A 24,913-nucleotide genomic window follows, 5' to 3' on the forward strand; every position below is an offset into this window, starting at 1 on the left:
TTTAAAGTAGCCTTTTTTTGGCCTTTTAACTACAAAATTCTAGGGGAATTTTAGTGGAAAAAACTTGGTTTTGGGGCCCAAAATAGGAGGGGGTAGCCTTCCCTTCTTGTCTTTTATTTGCAGGTGTAGATAGCCTAAAATGTGAGCTTGTTTTTCTACCTTTTTGTGACTTGATCTTAGCATGTTTTAGTTACTGATTTGGCCTACTTTAGCTCTGTTTTGGGCTAATTTGATCATATGACTCATGTTTTGTGTAGCTATAGAGCAAATGCCTTCACTAGCTTTGTGTTTTAAAACCTTGAACATGTTTTGCATGAGATGATTGCATGTTGTAGCATCATTTAACATGTGATTTTAGTGCATATATCTTTGTCACACTCTCACTTATTTCACTCTTTCATTGCTTTTGAGAGTTGTGTTTTGAGCCTTGTTTGCGAGCTAACATGTGCGCATGTTTTTCTTGCCTTTTATGTTTTAATCTTAGCATGTTTTGGCTACTGATTTGACATGTTTAAGCTCTATCCAGAGCTGGTTTGGTCATTTAAGCTTGATATTGCATGCCTTTAGTATAATGCTTTTCACTAGTTTAATGCTTTTGGCTTTTGAACATGTTGTGCATGTGTTGCTTGCATGATTTAGTGTCATTTTGCATGCCATATCAGCACTGAAAAGTCTACAACCTCCCTCTATTCTTCACTTTTTAATTTGATTTGAAAGTGGTCTTGAGCCCCTTGTTGGCTTGAATGTGAACTTGAGGCCCTCATGCCTAATGGTTTTAACTCACTTTTGAGGGTTCCTCCTAACCAACAACATGAGGCCTCTTTCATGCTCAAGACACTTGTGGTTTAGGCCATCTTTCCAATTAGAGGGCAATCACTTTGAACTTAACCGGTTAAAGAATGGATTGGTAACGCTAAAATGAGTAAACAAAAAGAGGCCTCACTTTGAACTTAACCGGTTAAACAAAATCACTCAGATAAGCATGTTTTGTTTGCATTGCATGTGTTCAATCGGATGTTATATTAAACACAAGGTAGATTGGTCCATTTCATACTCAAAGTGATGAAATTAGCCAATCTCCTTTGTCTCCATTGCCCTTGATCATGCATGATAGGGTGGTGGTCTTTTGAGTCCTGTTTTGTGCATTTATTGAAATTGTACAACTTGGATCTTTGGCCATCATGCATTGAAAATGCTTGATTGGTGATTTTGGATCCAAGAGTGCCACTTCTTTGATGTTTTGAGATGATAAGGAGAGGGTGCAGTACAAATATGTTCTTGGAAAACCCTCCACTTTCCTCTGTTTGTGCTCTGTTACAGTGTAGTGATTCAGCACACCAGTGGCCGGCAGTGGCTCACCAGTGGCCTGCAGTGGCTCACTCTTGGCCGGCAAGGCACATTTTTGGCTGACAGGGGGCCGGCAACAAGCATTCATAGCCGGCAGGCCACTGGTGCATTCCTCAGAATTGAATTGATAAGGTGGAGCAGAAAGTTCTTGGAGTAACCCTGCAAACAGAGCCTCTCAAGAGCAAACCGGAAGGCTTTTCCAGGCAAAAATCGAGTGCATGCATCCTACATTTCCTAAAGCAGAGCTGAGGCAGCGTAGTCCAGTGCTCTAAATGTTTAATTAGTGTACATTTGTTTTGTAATTTGATTGACTAGTTTCCTAAATTAGTTAAGTGTTGTAATAATTAAGTAGCTTAGCTTAGCTATTTTTTTATTTTGTTTTGTAATAATTAGTCTAATTAGTTTAATTAGATTAGTTCGATTAGCTTAGCTTATTCATTCGGACCCTCCTTCGCGAGCGCGCAATGTTGTAATAAGTGTGCGTGTGTGTGTGTATGTCTTCCAACCCCACGTCTTTCTCCCTTTTGTTTATCCGCTTTCGATGGTTAGATTAGGGACATTTTCGATTAGCATACCTTATGCTTGCATGTTTGCATCATTCATTTGTCTTGCATGCACTGGGCTCGGCGCATCATTCAAACTTCATTGCAAATTCAATACTTATTTGAATACGTGTTTCAAAGCATGTTATCATGTTGCTTCGTATGCCATGATTAGATAGCCGAGCCTATTTAGTCACGTCATATTACATGTGTTGCATTAGGCATTTTGTATAGTTAGGATCATGCATATTTCTAACTCGCTTTTGTTTTGGCTTGGTGTACTCGGTAAGTTTTACACTTTAGCATACTTGCACGAGTGTGAGTGTTGCCATGTTTTGCATGCTTGCGATGAGGCTATGTGCTTAAATAATTAACTGCATGAATGCCTGTGGATGAAGACTTGGTTGCTTGAATTGGGACAATTCAACAAATGTGAGTTTTAAGCCCACTTTGCGAAGTGGCAAATCATGTTTTAAGCCCACTTGAGAGTGGCAATTTCAAACCATTTGCTCCAAGACTTGCGACTTAGTCTATATTTGTATGTGTGCATCACATAGTACAAGTTAGCTAATAAATTAGAATAAGAACACATGAGGTTTATAAAACTACATATCATGTTTAGTAGAGGCCGATTTTTGATCGGGCGAGCGGGGGTGCTCATTTCAGGACCTTCCCCTCTTGTACCCAAGTTCCCGAGCCGAGGCAACTTTGGTGATGACGACACATGGCCTTTGGCACGAGTCAGGGCTTCCTAAATTTCCCAAAATAAAATATTTAGGTGGCGACTCTGTAATCTGGCAAAAAAGTCCAGTTTTGGCATTATTTGATCTAAAATCAATTTTCCAAAATGATTTGCTGGATTGGACTCTTTGGTATTTATCAGTCTCACATTGCACTTTGTGAGATTAGATTCAGAACCGTGACATGAGTCCAAACTGTAGGACCAATTCGAGCTCTCCGAAAGGGTGCGCGGAAAAGTCTAGTAACAGAGGGCTCAAACCAAGAGTTGCTTTGGGCGTGAAAGAGACATCATACCATTGGCAATGAACCCCCAAAGGGATTAAACCATTAAGCATGACATCTCAATCTCATGCTTAACCAAACAAGTAATTTGAAACCACTTTCAAAACAAAACAAAAGTCAAGAAAGAAGGGAGGTTGCAGAGGTGATTAAGAGTGATCACAAGTATGGAAAGCCATAAATAAACACTATCAACTCAAATAAGATGGTGTCTAAGGCCTAAAACACCAAGCTTATGAGGACAATTACACTACAAGCATGCAAAACAAAGCTCAAATGCAACAAACACTTGAAAACAGTCCTAAATGAGTCCTAAAACATGCTGGAATTAAGAAAAAAATGGCTAGAATAATAAGCTAAAACATAGAGCATGCTAAGCTAGTAAGCAAAACACAAGAAAGGGAGGCTAACCCCTCCAATTTTGGACTTCAAAACATGATTTTAGCCACTGAAATAACTCTAAAAATAAGTGTTTAAAAGCTCAAAAAAAGATAGTGTAAAGGTGGGAAACACAAGGGTAAAAGCCTTGAGAGCAAGGTGTAAAGAAGGGTGAGCCACCTCTCAACATTTATTGGCCTTAAAACATAAGTTTCAGCCCAAAAATACAGAGTTTTTATAGCCCAAAAGCAATTGGAAAATAGTAAGAAAAAGAATAAATACAACAAGTAAAGAGGCAAAGCTTTATACCTCTTGAAAATGAGATCACTTCAAGCAATAAAACAAGGGAAACACACCCTCAAGAGCTCAAATAAGGCTGAAAGATACCTCAGCTCAAAGATGGAGAGGTTTGGTTAAGAGTGTATAGGCAAAGGTTAAGAAATTTGTAAGAGAGGGAGAGAGAGAATTGTGGAGGGGAAAAATTTTGCTCCAAAATTTTTCTAACCCCATCGTAAGAGAGGAGGTCCTCTATATATAGAGAAACATGAACCTCCCTTAGAAACATCCAGCCATACACGTGGGAGCAGATGCAAGTACCTATGCAAACAACTGGCACAATTGTCACAAAATATCTGCAAAACACATTGGTGGTCGGCAGGCCACTAATAGTGGCCGGCAGGCCCTCACTGGTGGCCAGCAACCACAAGCAAAGGCCGACAGCCCATATCGAGGTTGCAAGCTTGAAAATCCAAGGTTTTGGTCCAAAAACAAGGCAACAGGGGTGTAGGGTTTGAAAGGCTTAGAGCTGTGGCATTCCACTGAGGACTTCGAGCACTTTACAGACATATAGACTCATCATTGGGTGTGCAAGCGATGACGTCCAAGTCGTAAGGGCCATTAAAAATAGGGTGTCTACAGCTGACAAAACGGAATCTTAGGTCATCAACTCTGGGCCTGGTCACGTGCCTAATCAACTACGTACATAACATAAATAGCGAGTGGAAGCCCAATGAATAATAACAGAGTAAAGGTTTTAATAAATGATGCCCATCACAAAGTTAGAAATCAAAGTTTTATGCATATTCAGATTTCAAATCAGAAACAGATTCATATACATGATCATATTCATATTCATATTCAGATTTTTCATAAGATCATATGTGGTACATCCAATAGTGCGAACAAATCCGATGACCCATATTTGGGACGACCATAAAGGCATTCCGATGACTCATGCGCACAGAGACGTTTCTGATGACCCATAAAAGAATGGCCATAAAGGCATTCCGATGACCTATAAAGGGACGGCCATAAAGGCATTCCGATGACTCGTGAAGGGACGGCCATAAAGGCATTTTGATGACCCATGAAGGGACGTATATCATATGATACTAAGGATGCCACGAATACATTTAAGAAAATTAGACAATCATTCATTCATACAAAGCATAGCATTTCAGAAAAATGATCGTTTTATATCATCAGAAAATAACTTTATCGAGTTATTACTCACAAATGGTTCCAAAGCAACAATAGAGCAAACAAATCAGGCAATTTGCGGTACATGACCTACACAGATACAGAATGAATATGTACTGAATTACACACCCGGAGTTATTAACTTAGTTCTTACTTCACTAGGTGTGTTTCTACTTCTTATCCTCATTATTATGTCTAAACTAGGGCTTAGGAATGCCTAGGGTGCAATGAGGATGCCAAACATGTTATACAACACTTAGACAAATTTGCTGAAAAACAGGGTCCTCGCTCAAGCGTAGGTTACATTGCTCGAACGGAGGTCCAAAATGTAAGTGGCTGCTCGAGCGCAACTTCCTTCGCTTGAGCAGACTGTAAACTTCCACAAAAGTACTGGTTGTGTGAATTTTCCATTTGATGGTTGCTCGAGTGTGAGACACAGGTCCTCACTCGAGCGCAACTCTTGTCGCTCGAGCGATCTGTAAAACATGTAAACTTCTGGAAGCATGCATTTTACGCTCGAGCCAACTTTTCGTTACTCAAGCGGGTGTTCAAAAAAAAAGGTGATCGCTCGAGCGTAGGATCGGTCGCTCAAGTGGAGAGGTCGAATTCTGGAATTTCCAGATTCACCTCCAAACTCCCAAACTCAAATTCAAAGCCATTAAAATCAACGTTTGGGCCTCCAAAACTTGAGAAAACAAGTCTAAACTTTGAAAACATTTGAAATTAAAGGTCATTTCATGGAATCAAGGCCCAAAAGCATGCTCTTTGCTCAAAATCAAACTTGAATTGTATATATGAGGAACATGCATGAATTGTTATGAATTCAAACCTTCCAAAACATGATCAATTAAGGTCAAATACTAGGAAATGTGATGAATTCTTGAAACCAAGCTCAAATTATTACATGCATGAGGGACTTTCTGTTGAAAGCAACATCAAAGCTTCATGAAATGCACATGCATGCATGATATGCTCTAGATTTCTTCATTCTAGCTCAATTCTCATGTTAAGCCACTCAATTCTCATAATTAAACACTTAGACCTCTTGAACTCATGCAATAGGTGCTACAACTACACAACTAAAGGGATGAATTCCTAACTCAAGCTTTGAATTCTCAAGTATGGAAACTCAATCTTTCAAGTTCTTCAAATTCCTCCAAGTCTCTAGCAATTGTCCTACATTTGAGCTCAAATTTTCTTCTGTCTCTCTCTCTCTCTCTCGCACACACATTTTGAACTTAAGAATGAGGGAATGAGAGTGTAAAAATGAATTCAAGGGCTTACTTGGGCCTTTTATAGGCTTGATTAGAAAACTCGTGAATGACTAATTAATAAACATTATTTATTTCGGCTCCGAATCGAATTCCGATTAAACCTACCATAAAATTCTAAAAATCCCATATAACAAACAAATCAAGTCAATTTCATGATCGGATGCCGATAAGGCTTTCAATTCTCAAAACATAACAGAAACACAAATAGATATTCCTATGCAAAACAGATAGAAACTCATATAGCACATACCACGTGCAATTAATGCAAAATTTTCACCTTATTTACTTATTAGGCATTCTTAATCATGGTTTAACAGTTAATCATAGGTCGGGGTTGTTACAACTTAGCTGAAGAAAGAATGGAGAAGGCTCTAATTCACATTGCGGCCTACCAACAAGAGCTCTCCAAGAAGTGCAACAAGGCCGTGCATCCAAGACTATTCAAGGTTGGGGACTGGGTCTTGAGGAAGGTGATAGGCAACACCGTGGTCCTTGGAGAGGGCAAGTTGGGAGCAAATTGGGAAGGGTCGTACAAAATAATTGGCCTGGCTGGCAAAAGGGCATACCATCTGAAGGACTTGGATGGCAGATCTATCCCAAGACCATAGAATGTGGCCAACCTCAAACTATACTACTTCTGAAATGTAATCCTTTTTCCCTATTCAAACTCAAACTTTTGGTGTTGCCTGTAATGTTTGATACATAATGAAAAGAAATGTTTTACTCACTTTCGTATTCTGGCAGTTTATGTAACCTTTTTTACTCAAGGCTGGTCAAAAGTATCCTACCATCCAAAAAGTTGTGTGAATTGGTGCCTAGCTAGGGGCATAAGGCCGAGCTGATTCTGCTCGGCCCCGTGCAAAATTATCTCACCGTACAAACAGTTGGTGTTATCCCCATCTATAATCGTCTACTATAAGTTGGCCCTGCTCATCCTTTTTCCGAGCTAACCTTGCTCGCTGGAAGGCCAATTAGTATTACCTCCCAATTTTGAAAATGGGATCCGAGCTAATTTTGCTCGTCCAAGCTGAGCTGCTGTTGCTCGTTTTCCCAAGCTAGGATTACATGCCTGGAATTAGGTTGGTGTTTCGTCCAACCTGTGATTTGAAACTGAGCTGATTTGGCTCACTACCCGAGCTGATTTTGCTTTCTTGGCAGTATGTTGGAGGTATATGTGGCTTTATTTGCCAAACCAAGTAGATTTTGCCATCAAACTGGTCTAAAATTATAAGCCGAGGAGACAGTTTGACGTAATTAATACCAAACCTACTTTTAAAAGGCATTTTACCTTTACACACGTCTGTAAAGTTATCCATGAAAAAATTAGCTCGGCATGGTAGAGTGCCTTGCATGTTGGCACACTGTGAGCAGATTCCGTCTCGGTGATGTGCTAAGCTAACACGATACTATTAAGCCGAGCAGTTTTATCTCGGCAACAATAAAAATTCTAATTTCAGGCATTCAGAGAAAACAGCTAAAAGCTAGACAAAACACATACGAAAGCCGAGCAAAGTTTTCATTGATATCCATTCATGATAAAGTTTGATTACAAAAGTGGGGTTCATAACCCGGTTACCAAATAAAAAAAAAAGAAAGATCAATCCAGGCCCATAGTGTTGGTTGGCCACTTCTACCTCAGCCTCCTCTTCATCAGCGCCAAGCACCGAGTTATCCTCCTGCCCAGGCTCTTCCTCGGCTTGGTTGGCTCTTTCCTCAGGCACCTCCAGCGGTGGGTTTTGGTTGGCCTGTTGCACGGCGGACGCATCAGCCATAGCTGCCAGTTTTGCCGCTTCTATGAGATTTTGTTACACTACGTTAGCATACAATTGCATATGGGCCAGGATGAAAGAAGTTGGCGGGTTCTTGAACACATCAGAATCTGGCGTAAGGACAAGTTTTTTCGCAGCAGCCTTCCAGCCGCACTGGAAAAATATGTCCTTCGTCACTTCGACCTACCGTTCATCTGTTCTTTCGCCCTCAGCATAGCTGCGATCTTCAGCATCGTCGACCTACTTCTCCAGCTCGACTTTGTGGGTGTCGCGAAGCTTGCGCAGCTCGGTATTATATCTGGCCATGGTCGCCTGCAGAGCCTTCTGCTTCTCCTCATCCACCCTTGCCAACCACTCGGCCAGCTGGTCCCGCTAGGCCACCACTGCCTCCTGAGCGGCCTTCAGTTTGTCCAGCTTAACAATTTTGCCCTTGTTGTTAGTTATGGCCTCCTGCAGACTTTGCCGCACAGAGACCATGCGCTCGTGGGTGAGATAGTTCTTTTGCACGGCCTGCAACAAAGAAAATGTTAGTACTTGCCGAGCAACAACTTGTTAACAAAGAAAGTTGTATACATACCAAAACAATCGATTTTGCGGTAGACCTGAGAACCTTCAGGTTGAAAAGTTCTTCATGCCTCTTCATGTCTACTGGAAGGAACCGACCCTTGGTCATGTTGAAGCCAAGAGAGTAGTCCTTGTCAACATATACAGAATCGGCCATGGTCACTGCACGACCTTTACTTTTCAGCTCGGGTGACTAGACTTGCGGGGTAGTGGAGCAAGTGGATTGTTCGGCCAATGGTTGTTCAATCTAGTCGCCTTGATCAGCAGACGGCTCATCAGTTGAGTCTTCGTCGACCAAACACTGCTCGGTCGAAGCTCGCCTGGGCCTCTTCTTCAGTCGACCAGCAACTTGCTCGGTGGCAAGAGCCAACACTGGTCCTCCTTCTTTCACGGCTGGCATAGAGGATTGGTCCCCTGCCATTTCAGCCATCTAAGAGTGGCTCGGCTCACTAGTGATCATTGATTTGATAACACGGATCTTGGCCATCTCCTGCTCGGCTGTTAAGGGTACAAGTCTGATCGGTGGAAGGGTTGGATCAACTCTGGAGAAGGGGCACGAAGAAAATCGGTGACCTTACTCTTGCGAGGTATTGTATGACGGTAGGTCGGTTCATATCCGAGTAGTTTTTCGAGCTCTCGTTCCTCGGTCGGGTGCCATAAAGCAACCCTTATAGCCTCTTGATTGGCACGGAAATAGTCGTTTGCCAAGAATTTGTAATCTACAAAAGTGAAACAGGGGTTAAATCAGCAAAGACAAATAAAAAATAAAAAATAAAAATTTAAACTGTGATATCCTGCTCACCAGCACTACTAAAATTGTTGCGTATGTACCAGCCCGGTATGGGCACCTTGGTGTCCTCATAATTGCCAAACACCCGCAAAAAATTGTCATCGTTTATTTCTTTGTCTGGGTTACCCTTAATAAGTTTGCTCGGCCCTTCCGAACTTTGAGATACCAGCAAAAGCTGCCTTTATTTTTGCTAAGTGTATACTGATGGAATATCTCAGCGAGGCTGAGGTTCAAACCAAGGATCTGGTTTAGTGCGGTCACGCCATTTATTGGCCCTGTTTGGTGTAGCTGTTAAAACAGATTATAGATTATACATTAACAGATTATAGATTATGACTTTAATCAGAAGTTGTTAATTTGTTTGGTATAGCTGTTGGATTATAGATTTAAGTTGCTGAGTAGTGTTTGTTAAATAAGCTGTGAAGTAACTTTTTAAATTAACTTTTATTTTTTATTATTCACTATTTGTCTACATTTATCATAAAAAATAATAATAATATTTTATAGTCCATTTGAGTCTTTTTCTATTTAAAAAAAAATAAAAATAAAAAAATCTAAGAGTATAACCGGGAATTAAAATGTCTACAACAGAAACTGATAATCAGAAGCAATGGGTGAGCAGCTTCTCAGAATCAACTTTTTTGACTTAAAATAAGTTGTTAGAATCAGAAGCTGTTTGAAATAAGTTTAACCAAACAATCCAAAATAACTTTTTAAAAGCCAGAAGCCATAAGTTGGCTCAAAAAAACCCCATCAAACACCCTCATTATCTTATAAGTATTGTTGGGCACTTGGGTTGGACACAACCTAGTCTGGCTCAAAAATTCGCAAACTAAGGGTTGGACCAAGAAACGTAGGCTGCCTTCCACAATGGACACGACTGTGAAGGGGTAGGCGCCCAATTTGCCCCAAGGAGTGTCTCGTTTCTTGGCCAACTCCAAGTAGACGTCATCCGTTATTCTCTACGGAACTTGGCCATTGCCCTAGGCGAGCTAACCATAAACCAATATTTCCCCATCTACCCTGGTTTTATTTTGGATGACAAATTTGATAGTAGCTCAGTCAAAAATGAATGGCTCAGGTGGTTATTTGCTCAATCTTTAAGCCTCACCGATGGTGAAGTTGAGGTGTGCCTAGTCGGTCCTAATTTTTGCATTATTAAAAAATAACTGCAAGTATTAGCACGGCATCAAGTGCACGGCTATCAAAATATGCGTAGCTCGGCTACAAAAGTTCTACTACCCTCTAGTCTTAACTCAGTTTCGTTTCAGCTCGATGGTGGTGCCTAAGATGTTAGGCTGAGTTTGGGCCTTCATCCTAATCTCTTAACGCTCATCTTGGCTAGATGTTCTTGCAAGATTCTAACACAGTCATCGCCCCTTGGCAGAACCACAAACTTGTTTTATCTTGGCCCAATCGTATTTTCTGATCTAAACATGAGATTTAGTTCGGTTTTGCCCAAGATTCATTATGTTCATCCTAAATACGAAGTCCATACACTGAATCTAGGGAGAATGAGGGGCAAAGAGGCCCCATCTGTGTTTTGGGTTCCAGTTTGTCTAATTTCTATGAATACCTACTAGTTTCACCCAAAATAAGGGGCACCGGCAGGGTATTAACAGCCCCAAATGAGAAAAATTCGAAGAACACGAAAAATAACGACGAAAAAGAGAAAAAAATGTGAAAGAAACTCATGGATTTGGGCACCAAATTGAGATGCAATCGACCTCAACCTCTGCTATAATGATCTTGAAGATGGAAAGAACTTAAAACGAGAGCAATGACAGCGATGGTGGCAGAAGCTCAAGGGTTTTGGGTTTTGCGCAGAGAAGATGAATAGTGATGAGGTTTGGGGTCCAACCTTTTGCGTATATAGGAGATGATGAAGAGGCACCAACTTTTCATATTTCGGAGATAGTGGGGACAGCTGTAGGAGTGCATAGAACCAACCAGGGAAGGCCACATGGCATCAAAGTGATGGGTTGTCAGTATGGTTGATTGATTGATAATGGGAAAAACGCACAAGTCTCAACGACCGACCAAAGTGGATTGCTCAGCTAGGAAGGTAATCCCACTCACGTTCAACTCAAATGGGATTAAGGGGCAATTGAAAGGTAGATTTGTGCCAAACAATGAACCAGGCTACACCGGTATGGAATAATGGTGTTGGACCACGTGAGGAGAGTCAAAAGCGTAGCATTCGGCCAAACTAAACCAACGCAGCACTACGAACCGTGACATTGGGCAGGGGCTGGAATAGCCCAGGCTTGCAGAGATCAACTCGACATTACAAGGTCGGCTGGGTGAGGCACAGCGTGGAATGCCCTAGCCGCGCTGTTTGGCCATGGTGGCTCACTGTGCGCCCACGATCGATCAGTTTGGGAACAGTGCGGAAATCTATCGACCAAACACCATGATGACCTGTAGCTCGGTGTTGAACTAACAAAAGGAAGTAATCCTGGAGTAGCACAAGTCATAGCATGTTCATGCACTATTGAGCGAGCCAATGCGGAGGAAACCACTTAGGGCGTGCGTCAATACCGATTGGCGGTTTTGTCATTTGGTGTTTGGCATTGTACGCATCTACACGTGGAGGAATGTAAAAGGGGAACATATCCACGCGTCAGAAGGAGAACAGACAAGGAGAGACATGCATAGGTTATATAAACAGAGGTGTATCTTCATGCAGAGGTCTGGCATATCTTCTTACCAGAGCTACCCACCCTTTTGTATGTTCTCTCTCTGTGTGCTGACTTGATCGTCGGAGGGTTTTTCCGGTAGCACACTGCCGAGTAGCTCACCCATCTTGTGTTCACAGGTTACTCAAGAGGAAGCGAAGCTTGGACGCAAGGGAGTATGGAGAGCTAAGAATATTTCCTCCCCGTACAGGTAGATTCCAAAGTTGTTAATCATGTGGATTTGACAAAGCGAATATCTAGTAGAGGAGGAGGTGGAGCTACTTGTAAATTGAGCAAAGTCATGTGCCCTAGAGTGGCCTTTGTATTTTATTACTTTTCTTTCATAGTGGATTATTCATCTAGTTGAGGGCTCGTGATTTTTTAACACAGATTAGTGTGAATTCCAATTGTGATTTTTCCTCGTAAAATTTTTTTTCTGTCGTGATTGTGATATTTTACTCTCTTTTTATTTTGATCATGATTGCATAAATTTTTATTTAAATTGCCTAAATTAATAATCACGTAAATACAGGACATATCTAAATTTTTAAAAAGAATCCACAATAAATCTAGATATTAGTGATTTTTCAGTCATTTTATTGGAAGTCCCTCTCGCAGAACGTCGATTTCGGAGAAGCCACCTGCATTAGCTTCCAATTCCAATTCCACTTATCGTATTATTTGATTCGTAAATTTAGATAGACATTTAAATATATATATATGTGTGTGTGTGTGAAATTTAGATAAAAGTTATATTTTATTTACATTTTACTATTCTTTTTTTTTTTTTTTTTTTCTAAATCCCTTCTCAAAATCAATAAATTAAACACAACTTAAGTGACATTTATTTTATTTTTTATTATATGCTCATTGTTTCAAGGGAAAATTATTTATAAGTCCTATTAGGGAGACTTACGCTACATATGATCCTACTAAAAAACTTATGTTCCCATTGAATTTTGCCATAGGAAATTGCATGTTACCATAGATCATAGGTGTCACGTTACGTTCATGTATGTGTCACGTTACGTATAGGTGTCACGTTACGTTTCTGTAGGTGTCACGTTACATTATGTTTATGTTGATATTGAACATAAACATAATGTAACGTGACACCTATGATCTATAACAACATTCAATTTCTTATATAGGAATTGAATGTTACCATAGATCATATCTACATAAACGTAACGTAACGTGACCTACATAAACGTAACGTGACACCTATGATCTATGGCAACTTTCAATTTCCTACCATAGATCATATTTATATGAAACGTAACGTGACACTAACATAAACCAGCAACATTTTCGCATTCAATTTAAAAAAAAAAAAATTCATTAAGTTTGCAAAACGTAACGTGACACATTACGTTATGTTTATGTAGGTGTCACATTACGTTTATGTAGGTGTCACGTTACGTTAGGTTTATGTAGGTGTCACGTTACGTTACGTTTATGTAAGTGTTACGTCACGTTACGTTCATATAGGATCTTGTGGAATACATTCCTATCTAAATAGGACTTGAGACTCTATAAGAAATTACACAGGACTTAATCTACCATAAGTGTTTGAAAAAAGACTTATAAATAAGTCTCCCTTATTTCAAATCAATTTCCGATAATACTCCTTTTTTATTATATGTATGAATCTTAGCATATAAGTTATTTGTAATGCAATTTTATACCAAAATTTTAAATCCAATAAGAAAACACGATTCAAATTGTATATGAAATTAACAAATAAAGATTAACTATTTTTTGACATGAATATAAATAAGACAATTTAATAATATGAATATTAAACAAGTTAGGTTAATATATAAATTGCACAGCATAATTTGATATAGATAATTCGTTCAATAAAATATTAATAACACATTTTAATGTTATTTTCATTAAGAAGTGTTATAACATTTTTAAATGTAATTTCATTCAGCTAATTAAAAATGTATATAAAATTGGATTTTAAAATTAATGTATTTATCTATCTATTTTATTATATCCTCAAGAAGAGAAGTATGCACTGAGGTCCAAATCATCTATTCTCAAATTTTCAAAAATCAAGTCAATTAAACATTTTAACTACACTTAAAACAAAACCTAGGGGTGAAAGGTGACAATATAAAACCAAAAGTCTTTTCCACATCCAACAATTTCAAATGCAGCCATTATAGTATTAATATACATAGCGTTCAAGAAAATACAAATAATGCAATCTCAGCAAACTTCTCCTGAGCACCCTTATTTTTGTTCTTGTCGGGATGATATTGGAGAGAGAGCCTACAAAAGAAAATGGCACAAAGCATGAATTTATGAGATATTGTAAATGCAAAGAAACCGAGAGCTATTCAAAACAGCATCTGGGGAGCAAAGTTCCTAGTATTAAAAAGTGGAAAAAGAAAGAAAGAGAAAGAAGGGAAAAAAAAATGGGCAAACATATCATCTCACATCAGAAATAGGATTAAAATGATAGGATTGGGCAATCTTGCTGACTGATAATAGGATTGGGCCTGAACTTTTTTCTTATCTAAATTTCAAACCAATGCTAATACTGAAAATTAAAATACTTCCTCACAATGCTTGCTACTATTAGTGTAAAATCAATTCTAAACCATTCATCCATTTACAATATATGTCTAGATAGTAACATACATTTCTGGGTTTAAATATGATCTATTTGACCAGTGTCGAGTTTGTTACAACTGGGGTGGAGCATATTTTCAAAGCTGAACCCAGCCATCACACTGACCATTGTGCTCAAAGCTAGGCCTTCGAGATTAAGACTAAGGATAGACCAGCATGAGGTTGAACAATAAAATGTCAAGTTGACCACAGCGCAGCCATCCAAGCCAACATTTTCACTTACATGTTTTAAAAAAATCAGTTCCAAAACATAAGACAATAAATTGATGATTTTGCTTAAAAAGAATGTCAATCAATGTGAAGAAGAAAATGCGAAACAATGTTACAAAACCATAATATGATTAAAGGCTGAGTATTATAGGATAATAGGAATAATCTTATAGAGAAAACATACTTGTGAAAAGCTTTCTGAATTTCACGTTGACTTGTATTCCGTTCAACCCGAAAAACCTGAAACAACATAGTCACAAGAAATTAACAAAGAAGCCAACAAAATTAGCCCCCCAAAAAAAACACTAAGGGAAAGAACCTCCATTTATCAACCATTTTAACGAAACACGCAATATTAAATCCCTACTTAAGACAATGTAGATTATTCATTGTAAAACAAAGATTTCACTTCAACTTTTGAGCAATCAATTCAAGTATGAGATAGAGATGATTTCATCAACCACATTGACATTCCCAGCACCACAGCAAAGATTGTTAGATAAAATCTAAGATACCCATTCTGGGACAACGTGGCTGAATACAATCCAAAGGTTTACTTCAGGTTTTTATATTTTAGGCTATCTGAAAATCTCAAGAAACATGACATCTGAAATTCCTAAGTGATTCGTGATTAGATTAAGATTAAAATATTCCAAATCTCAAATATTCAAAACACGCAATCTAAATCATCAAGCACTTACGAAAGTAATTTAGATTGTTGTTTTTCTGAATAAACAATAAATCGACACAAACGATTTTTACGTGGAAAAAACCACAATTGAAGGACCTTCAATTGTAATAAAAAAACCACGGGCGAAACGCCGCTAATCAATCCACTACTGACGAAAGAAAGATTACAAAGATAACACATAAATTACCAAACTCAGTAAATTTGTCTTCGAATCTTCTGTAACTCTTTCACCACGCCTTCGTCTCGAAACTGATCAATCCTAAAGGTGAATCCAAAACTTCACTTGTCGAATTAACGACTACGTACAGAATCAAACGCCTTTTGAAACTCTACGTTTGAATCTTCGGAATCCACCGAAGAATAACACTCTTGTATGTATACGAACAATCTCCTTGATATGTGCTTCTCAATTCATGAGTTGAATACTCATTCCATTTTATCAAAGAAAACTCACAAAAATCTCCAGAAGAAACCTCAAACAAAACCCTAAAAAACCTTAAACAAGATCTTGGAGAAGTAATCCTAAACCTGACCCAACACGCGAATTTATAGAGCTGAGTTCGCGTGGTCCGCTCGAGCGTGGAATTCCCACTCGAGCGGAGACTTCAAAATTTTGTGATTCATATAGGCTACACGCTCGAGCGGAAGTTTCCACGCTCGAGCGTCGAATCACATCATCCAATACTTTTTCAGGCGAAGCAGAGATGCTATGAGCTTGCAATCCCCGCTCGAGTGGGGAGACCAAAATTAGAAAATCTGGAAAACTGGATCTTGTTACAACCTTGGTTTTGATCCATGGAATTTGACAACAAAGGGTCCTAACAATCTCCCCCTTTGTCAAATCCCGGACAAAACCATTCTAAAATAGTTTTCCTAACAGAATCACAGAAGCACTAAAACAATTGGCCAAACTATTCTAAAACAATTTTCCAACCAAAATCACAAAATCAACACCACCAATTATGAACCTTCATTCACAACCAAAGCTCAAATCCATGCTCTTGAACAATCATCCTAAAAGAAAACAACCACACACAAGCCAACCAAAAATATGTGGAACTGGATTAAATAAGAAACGACAAGTCCAACCATGAACAAACCATCCAAAACATATGACAATCCAACTATACCAAAGAAGGATAGAAGTAAAGGTGAAAAATAACTGTAGTAAAAACAACTGTACCATGTACCAGTACCATGTACACCAACAAGATATACCAAAAAACTGTATCACCAACTGTAATAAAGTAATAACTGTACCACCAAGACCTAGTACCATGTACACCAACAAGATATACCAAAAAACTGTATCACCAACTGTAATAAAGTAATAACTATACCACCAAGACCAACTTTCCCTTTTTGTCCGAGAGGGAACAAAAGAAAGAGAAACAAAACAAAAGAGCAAAGATCAAAGATCAAGGAGCCGGAGGTGGAGATTGCATCTGAAGCAAGGTCAAGATCTGAGCCAGCTGGGATGAAGACTGTGCCACAGAATCGTCAATCCGCTGGGATGAAGCCTCCAAGGCACTGAAACGAGTATCGGTTGTGGTCTCAAGATCGGTGAGTTTGGCCTCAAAGATATCCAGCCGCTCCTCAAGATGGTCAAACTGGGAACCAACAGAGCGCTCGAGGGACTGAAGCTAACCATGGACTGTACGAACAGGAGGATGCTGCTCCCCCTTACCAAGATCACAGCCACTAGCAGCATCATCATACTCTGCCTCCTCTGCCATAGCCGCAGCAGCACTAGGACCTGCACCAGATCTACCAGAACCAGATGGAACCCCCTTAATGTGAGACTGACTCTGGGAGACAGTCTTCTTGGTGAAGGGCCGGGAAGGAGAGGCAAACTCATCCTCATTGAAAGCAGGGTCCTCAAGTTTGGGAAGAAGTCGGTTTATAAGGCAGCCGTAAGGTAAACCAAGATTGTTGCGCTCAAAAGCAGCAACCATCTTTTGAATGATCACTGTGGCAAGATCGATGGAACGATTTTGAGCTAGGCACTAAAGGACAAACCCTTGGTCTTGATTAATTTCGGAGCTATGTGTGGTAACAATGATATTGGCACACACAATTAAGTTGAGTAACCTAAATTGTGGGAGAAGTTCATTCTATTTTATCAAGGAACCGGAAGGCCACGAACGAGGAAAACCACAAAGGATCTGAGCAACCTCATCAAAATCACACGTGGGGCGCACTGGAAAAGGGTCAAAGATAGGAAATCTCTTACTAATCCCTAAAAGCTCGCGGATAATAGCAGTGGTAACAGTGATTTCCTTGGATCTAACCCATGTCTTTAAAGATGGTCCAATGTTGTCAAGACCATCCATATTGCAATAAAATTCCCATACCCAAGTAAGATTTTGTGACCCAGAAAAAAGAAGAACCTCATCCCCACCCAAGGGATCAAAGAAAGACTGGATAGGAATGGACTCAAAGGTGGAGGGTTGAACATTACGTTCAACATGGATGGAGCGGGATGGGTAGGACTCGCGGTATAACTTGGCTTTTTCAGCCGATGGGAAGCGGTCAGTGTTATATGGGGGGTGAGAGGCTGTAGACTTACGTCTTTTGAAGGTGGGCATGACTAAGCACTACAAACAAACCCCAACCCAAGATAAACAAAAACCAACAAAACCAAGAGAGACAACACAAACATTAGTAACACAGGGTTATAGCAAAATGAGACAATGGAATAAGATGATGATGCAACAAGGCAGTAAAAGCAAAGGCATGGTAAGCAAGGCATCCAACATGAGAATAGCATAAGTGAAATGAAATGAGAAGCAGTGCTATGAAAATACCTTATCAAACACACATGAATCCAACATGAATAAAAAACATTAAGATAAAGGAAAGGGAAAACAATGCTATGAACATATATTATCAACCAACCAGGAATTCAACATGGGTAGACACGCAAGTATCAAAAAAAAAAAAAAACACAAAACCATAGTATAATATATGGAACAAAAAAATAAATCCCCAAATTGAAACCCAAAACAAAAATGAAGCCAACAAAACAAAATTAATAACCCTAGATAGAAAAGAAAGAAACTAAAATCAAGAACAATAAACCTAAATCTGAAAAAAAAAAAAAAAAAAAAAAAAAAAAAAAAAAAAAAAAAACAAAACAAAACAAAAATAGACCCAACTACACAGTGTAAAAACAACCCAAGCACAACAAAAAAAAAGAACTCAAAGGGTTCGAAATACGACACAAGAGCAGAGGGAAAAGAGATGAGAGACATACCTAAAGTGAGCACACACACTGAGAGCACCAAGAAGTCACCAAGGAGGCACAATGGACTGAAATCGCAAAGGAGGCCCTAGGAGAGAGAGACCAAATCGCAAAAAATGGACTGAAGAGTCGAAGGAGGGAAATTTATACAAAACCAGTCCGCTCGAGCGTGAGTCAAAATACGCGAAGACTCGCTCGAGCGGGAAAACGGCCGATCGAGCACCAATGCACCCCTCTCAGAACTGTAAAGGGAAGAGAAAAATGCTGCAAGGCACAAAACCACGCTCGAGCTTGGGAAAGTCTGCTCGAGCGGGGACAAAACAAATTCTTTTTTTTAAAAAAAAAAAAAAACAAAAACAAAAACTAGATACTCACAAACAAAAATGAGACCTGGAACACAAGAAGATGATCACATTTGGCCAAAATTAACACTAAGATGAAATAATCCGCAAATCATGAAATCTGTAAACTTGCAATTTTGAAAAACAATGACACTAGAAATCATGAGCAAAGCAGATAAAATAATCAGTGATCATACGCTACATGAGAATGTACAACTCAAAATCCAACATGAGATCTCACGAAGTAAAGTGTGTGTGTGCAATCCATGAGAGTCCACTGAGCTAGAGTTAATTCTCGTAGTGATCAGATGGCTGGACCTCCGGCAAGAATAACTGAACATCACAGAGAAAAGTCAAACCACTAGGAATCACGGGGTATTTGTTCAGTAAAAGCGGAGGCTCCCCCTCAATCAATGAGTTTTTTTTTTTATTTTTTTTATTGTTTTTCAAATTTTTCTTGCTTGTGGGCACTCACTAGTGGCATTCACGCTCAAGAGTATGGAAACCAAACCAGAGAAGAATGAAATCATAAAGGATGGCCTGGTTGGTGCCTCTGAGGTAGCCTTTTCCTAATCCCCAGATTTCAAAGAACTGAGGGAGAAGTTGTGGAAGTGAAAAATGATGGTAGATGGTTAAGAGACCCAACATCACCCATGATATACTAATGTAGGTCAATTCCACTATAAAAGTACAAGAAACACTGTTAGTGATCCATAGAGAACTTTGATCACTTGTGCGGAAACCCTGCAACAATTTATCTCAAGGATGTGTACAGAATGAGATCATGTAACGCCCTCAAAATAAACCCATAATATATATAACATTGACATGCATTAATAAAAGAAAACCAACCATTATACCATTCATCAGAGTATTCTTATTGAAAAGCATTACATGTAACATAAAAAGTAAATGCCCTACGGGCTTACATCTTTCCAAGCCAACACTTGGACACAAAATGTGAGTACTAACTCAACTACAAATTAAGCCCTTGGCTTGAGTGTTTACATGTAATATCAAATAAAATAAATGACACTTAAACTAAACAGAGTCTTCAACTCAAATTCCTTCCAAGCTAAGTCCTTGGAGGTAGCTTATCACCTGAACCTGAAAATGATGTTCTCGTATAGGGTGAGCCACAGCCCAGTAGAAATATACTAAACCAAATATAAGCATTGAATAAAGCAATAGCATTCAATAGATGGTTAACCAAGATAATCAATTCTATCATTATACAGTCTCATGACACTAATGTCTATGACACGTTTCACTTTCCATTATTATCAATATGGCTCAGAACCTGGTCAAACTTACAGCAGTGAACTATATATCATATTCACATTACTTTCAATATCAACAAAACAAATGAGACTCAGGTTCATATCAAAACACTTCATACTTCCCGTTTGATACACATTTTAGTGCTGTATCAATAACATGTAAAAAAAAAAACACTTCAATATCAATAAGCACACATAATAGTGATGCTAATGGAGTCCATCCCCTATCTCCTCCCAAACGAAATCCGGTTTAGAGGTCCATCCCCTATCTTCCCCTAAACCGTGGAGTACATCCCCTATCTCCTCCCATACAATATGCAAATGCAATGCTCAATCAATACACGTATTTTCTGTATTAATCCAATAGTCAAAATTTACTGACTTAACCAATGTGATTGGTTTCAGTTAACCCTAGTCCACATGCAATGTCTACAAAATTCGCGACTATCCTCCACCGATAGCCCAAATAGTTATTTCTAGACTGGAAATAAGTATATCAACAATTCAATAGGCGAGTGATTTAAATTATCCAACTAGACCATTAAATCAATAAATTCCTCAATTCACCTTAAATTAATTATACAAATTAATTTATTAAAATAACTAGGGTTTTTTCCTAAAATTTCCAAAATACCCCCAACATATCAAAATATCAAAACTTAGAACAAAACCTATAAGATGGAGTAGGAAATCCCTACCTTGAAGTGAAGAACTCGTACGAAGAAGATGATGAAAGTCCAAAGTGCTCCAAATCCTCTCTTTTTCAGATTAAAAGAAAGCTCTCGCGAAGCTCTACCTTTCTTCCAAAGGAACTAGGGTAGAAGACCACCGGAGATAGATCAAATCTTAGAGAGAAGGTAAGAGTAGAGAGAGAAACTCTCAAGTGGCGGTTTTTAAGAGTTAAGAGAAAAGAAGTAGGTCAAAAAGTGATCCAAAAAGTGAAATCTCGGACTGATGTAGTCGACTCTCCGCTCGAGCGTCCAAACTCCCGCTCGAGCGTCGAATACGCACTCACAGTAGTTTTGCAGAACCAAGTCCCCGCTCGAGCGTCTAACTCCCCGCTCGAGCGGCACTCACACACTTCCGCTCGAGCGTCCAATCCCACGCTCGAGCGTCCAACGCTGCACAGCAAATACTGGATGGGTGATAATCCCGCTCGAGCACCAAAACCCCCGCTCGAGCGGACAAGCAACAAAAGGATCCCCGCTCGAGCGTCAAACTCCCCGCTCGAGTGGACAGGTCAAAATCTGGGCAACTAGTTTTGGCATCTAAACTCAACCGACCTGTAACAGACCCGCCCAACACAATCTATAACTCAAATACAAAGAGATTAAAGGACAACAACAACCAATATATAATGACAAGATCCACGGAACCTAAGTCCGGATACAATAATCTAAAGGGAAAAGACCGGGGTCGCTATAGCTCCCCTCCTTAAAAAAATTTCGTCCCCGAAATTAAGCATAAGGTTTCGAAAACAAGTTTTTCTCAAATTCCAACAATATGATAACTCAATAATAAACAACTTGACCCAACACCGGCCATTTCATCTCTTATCAAAGAGGCATTTCATAATATGTAAAATAACATATATTTCAACCTGCATTAACACTATGCAATTTTCTTTCAATTTCAACAATTTTCAATATATTCAACATATTCAATGTTCCATTAAACTTCCATTTCGAGGCAAGTTCCAAAATATTTCCATTAACCAAAACATTCTCAATGTTTTATAGCTTAAGACATATATAAAGCTCTAAAGTTCAACAATATTACAAAATCTAAATACAAGATTACAAATCGATAAACATGTCCGGATATTTCTCGCGGACTTCCAACTCACGTTCCCAAGTGGCTTCCTCCACACCGTGATGTTTCCACAAAACTTTTACCAAAGGAATGGTCTTGCCTCGCAAGACTTGATCCCGCCTATCCAAGACCCGAACTGGCCTCTCCTCATACGAGGTATCCTCATCTATCTCTAAGTCGGTCCAATCCAATACATGCGATGGATCCGGCTCATACTTCTGAAGCATACTCACATGAAACACGTTATGTACTCCGGATAACTGCAGCGGCAACGCTAAACGATAAGCAGCCTCGCCAATCCTCTCAAGGATCTCAAAAGGGCCAATAAATCGAGGGGACAACTTCCCGCTCTTCCCGAACCTCATCAATCCCCGCCTAGGTGATATCTTCAGAAAGACATGATCATCCACCTCAAACACCAAAGGTCTCCTCCTACGGTCAGCATAAGATTTCTGACGACTCTGGGCTGTAACAAGCCTCCTACGGATAAGCTCAACTTTCTCCGTCGTTTCCCTTACCAATTCCGGACCCAGCAAAGCTGTATCGCCTACCTCGGCCCAGCAAACTGGAGACCTACACGGTCGGCCATACAAGGCCTCAAACGGTGCCATACCAATACTAGACTGGAAACTATTGTTGTAGGCAAACTCCACCAAAGGCAAGTGCCTCTCCCACGACCCACTAAAGTCAAGAACACAACCCCGAAGCATATCCTCAAGGATCTGAATAGTACGCTCGGACTGCCCGTCAGTCTGAGGATGATAAGCTGTGCTAAAGGTCAACTTAGTGCCTAAGGCACTCTGCAAGCTCTGCCACAATCTGGCAGTAAAACGAGGATCTCTATCGGAGACAATCGTCACTGGGACCCCGTGCAACCTCACTATGTCCCGAATATATAAACCGGCAAGATGGTCTACCGAATCTCTCACGCGCATAGGAATGAAGTGCGCCGACTTAGTCAACCGGTCTACAACCACCCAAATAGCATCACTACCTCGCTGAGTCCTCGGAAGACCTACAACGAAGTCCATAGTGACATGCTCCCACTTCCACTCGACAATAGACAAGGGTTGTAACAAACCCGCTGGCCTCTGATGCTCGGCCTTCACTTGCTGACAAGTAAGGCACTTAGACACGAAAGCTGCCACATCTCTCTTCATACCCTGCCACCAAAACTGGCGACCTAAATCCCTATACATCTTAGTACCTCCCGGATGCACCGCAAGGCGTGAATGATGGAACTCGCGGAGTACCTCCTCTCGGCAAGACTCCGACACAAATAGACGGTCTCGGTATCTCACACTCAGGTCGGGATACACCGTCAAACCCTTCTCGACCTTCCCACTGGAAATCTTCTCTCGGAGAGATTATACCTCAAGGTCACCTCTCTGAGCCTCTAACACTCGAGTCACAAGTGTAGGCTGCGCAACAACAGAAAACAAGGCCGCAGCCTCAACGGATTCGCTCAGAAGCAAATCAAACTCCCCAAGTGCACCTAACATCTTTCACTCTCGGATGGCTATACTAGCTATGTCACCAACAGATTTCCTGCTAAGGGCATCGGCTACTACATTGGCCTTCCCCGGATGATAATGCAATTCGAAGTCATAATCCTCAATAAACTCCATCCACCTCCTCTGCCTCAAATTTAAGTCTTTCTGTGTAAATAGATATTTCAGACTCTTATGATCCGAAAATACCTCAAACCTCTCACCGTAAAGATAATGCCTCCAAATCTTCAAGGCAAAGATCACAACTGCTAACTCCAAATCATGCGTAGGGTAATTCTTCTCGTGTATTTTCAACTAACGTGAGCCATAGGCAACCACTTTCCCCTCTTGCATCAACACACAACCCAGACCCTCTCGTGAGGCGTCACAATAGACTGCATAACCTAACCCTCTCTCCGGAATAATCAAGACCGGAGCAGTGGTCAGTCTAACTTTCAACTCCTGGAACGACTTTTCACAAGTCTCACTCCATACAAATTTGACTCCCTTCCGAGTCAATCTAGTTAACGGTGAACCTAACCTGGAGAAATCCTTCACAAACCGGCGGTAATACCCAGCTAATCCCAGAAAACTGCGGATCTCAAACACACTCTTAGGCTGTGCCCAATCTTGCACTACCTCCGTCTTGGATGTATCAACAGACACCCCTTCCCTAGAAACCACATGGCCTAAGAACTTCACCTCTTCTAGCCAGAACTCACACTTCCCAAACTTAGCATAAAGCTGATGGGCTCTAAGTAATTCAAGCACCACTCTCAAGTGTTCCTCGTGCTCCTCCTCTGAAGGTGAATAAATGAGAATGTCGTCTACGAAAACGACCACGAAACGATCCAAGAATTCCCGGAAGATCCGGTTCATCAAGTCCATAAAGACTGTCGGTGCATTGGTGAGCCCAAAAGGCATCACCAGGAACTCATAATGGCCATACCGCGTACGGAATGCCGTCTTCGGAATGTCCTCCTCCCTGACTCTCAACTGGTGGTAACCCGATCTTAAGTCTATTTTAGAGAAACAACGGGAACCCTTCAACTGATCGAATAGATCATCTATACGTGGCATAGGGTACATATTCTTAACCATAGCCCGATTCAACTTCCGGTAATCTATACAGAGTCTCAAAGCACCACCTTTCTTTTTAGCAAAGAGGGCCGGTGCTCCCCACGGTGAAACACTAGGACGAATATAGCCCTTATCTAGCAACTCCTGAAGCTGAATCTTCAACTCAACTAACTTGGCTGGGGCAAAACGATAAGGTACCATAGAAATCGGCGTCGTGCCGGGCACTAGATCAATAGAGAACTCAATCTCTCGATGCGGTGGCAAACCAACAAGATCCA

The sequence above is a fragment of the Camellia sinensis genome, chromosome 10 (assembly GCF_055761805.1).
Source record: "Camellia sinensis isolate YWXY chromosome 10, ASM5576180v1, whole genome shotgun sequence".
NCBI classification, from domain to species: Eukaryota; Viridiplantae; Streptophyta; class Magnoliopsida; order Ericales; family Theaceae; genus Camellia; species Camellia sinensis.